Raw genomic sequence first — 2,110 nt, forward strand, 5'->3', positions numbered from 1 at the left:
ACCGACTCACTCGGGCATCCAAGGCCAACCTTGAAAAACAGCGCAAGCGCCGCATACCTGCCCTCCCTGCCTCCTCCGTCCTTCCGACCCTCTCTCTCTGGGGCTGCATCCTCTGCCAGTGACGGCCCCAACAGTCCTGGGCACAGGCACCGTGTTGGGCATGGGGGAGACAAAGACACACCGTCTCCCCAGGAAGCACTCACCAGGGAGACGTCATAAACTGGGCAGAGGCCTCAGGAAGGAGCAGAGGCAGAGGGGATGGAGCTCAGGGGGCAAGTCCCAGCTTGGTGGAAGGGGAGTGAAGGACCCAGGGCCTGCTGCGGTCTGGACTTACAAGGGCAAGCCCTGGAGAGCGGCTGGCCGGCCGGCAGGACCAGGCTTGTGTGTTAGGTCACTCGGGCAGTTTGCTGGAGAGCTGGAGAGGGTGGGGCTTGGCCCGAGGAAGACCCAGGGCACTGTGCTCCAAATGAAAGCAGGTAAAATCAACAAGCCGGGGTCACCGAGTGGCTGTGGAGAGAGAGCGAGGCAGGCAGGATGCCTCCCACATTGGTTTCCTGTGAGAGGATGGAACAGGGAGGACAGGAGGGCGAGCAGGAAAGAAGTGCATGCGAGGGTCAGGTGACAAGGGCAGCCATGGGGCAGGCAGAGCCACAGGGCTGCACGAGCCAGGGCCTGCTTCCCCGCCCCCGCCCCCACCCGTGGCCCACACATCGCCTATGAATCTCCCGCGGGCCCAGAAAGCAGCAGTTGGGGAAATGATAACAGGTTGCCACTCCAGTCTGCTCTTCCTCTAAAACAAGTACTAGTGGTTCTTCCAGCGGCCTTGGGGGAGCTGTAAACTGCCAGCTGTTGGCTCCAGGAAGTCTCAGCTTCCGGGATTGTCACAGGGCTCCCTCCCTCTGCCCCCTCCTCGAGGTGCTAAAGTCCCCCATCACCCACAGCCCTCCTCCAGAAGGGGTAAGCCAGGGTCTTCCCTGGGGGCCCCCAACTCTCGTGGAAATGCCCTTCAGAAATGGCCCAGGTCCCGGCCCTGTTGGGCCCAGGAGGTTTGCACAGACAGAGCTCAACATCTGACCAGAGGATAACAGAAGCCCCAGAAGCTGGCTCCACCCCAGCTGTCACCCCAAAGCCACCCCAGAAGGTCATTCCACTGAGGAAGCCGAGGCTGCCGACGTGCTTGGCCTTGGGGCTCAGGCTGGGTTCGACTGTAAATCCAACTGGGCGGTCACAGGTACAAATCTTGGCCAATGAACTTAGCACACACACAAAAGCCTCCTCCCTCCAGCTTGTGCACATGCCGTTCCCTCTGCCCAGACCACCCTCCTGTCTTCTTACCCTTGAGACTTATCACAGCTCAGTTTCCTCTTCCGCCACATAAGGATAAAAAGATCCGCCATGCCTACCTAAAGGGAATGTGTAGATTTTATGCTAGGGGCCTCTTCTGTAAGAAAATCCCAAATCTTAGCAAGGACATCCTTATTCACATATAAAAGATGAAAGTTGAGGGCTTTTTCTAAATGTCAAGGTTCCAATTAAGATGCACAACAGTTTAGGGTACCATTTCCTCCAGGAAGCCCTCCCTGACCACATTCCCTGCACAGGGTTCAAGACCCCTCTCCTTTGAGTTCCCAAAGTACTGTGCACTTCCTCTGAGAGCACGTATCAAACTGGTAGGAATTGTCTGCCTGAGTGCCTCCTTCCCCCCAGCCTGTGACAGCTCAGCAAGGGCGGGGATGTGGCTTTATCATCTGTCGTCACCTCCTCGCATAGGGCAGTGCCTAGCATAACAGGTGCTCCGTGGACAACTACTGAGCGAATGCCTTCCCCAAGCCCATGTGCTACTGTGGCCTGCCACCACTTCAGCCCGTGCCACCTCTGCATGTGGTGCTCACATGCAAAGCAAAGCACATGGGGGACAGCAACACATGTGCACCAACAGGCCCAAGCGCCCCCTACCCTTCCAGCCCAGGAAATCCCCCTCTGCTGTGATCCAGTTACTGCCACGCCTCCCCAGCCTGCAGCAATCCTAACCTAAAAAACATCGCAGCCCCTTGTGGGTACTGAAGGTGGAAGCTCAATGTGTGGCCTGTCTGGTTTCCTGGGGCGTGAC

The sequence above is a fragment of the Myotis davidii genome, unplaced genomic scaffold (genome assembly GCF_000327345.1).
Source record: "Myotis davidii unplaced genomic scaffold, ASM32734v1 scaffold803, whole genome shotgun sequence".
NCBI classification, from domain to species: domain Eukaryota; kingdom Metazoa; phylum Chordata; class Mammalia; order Chiroptera; family Vespertilionidae; genus Myotis; species Myotis davidii.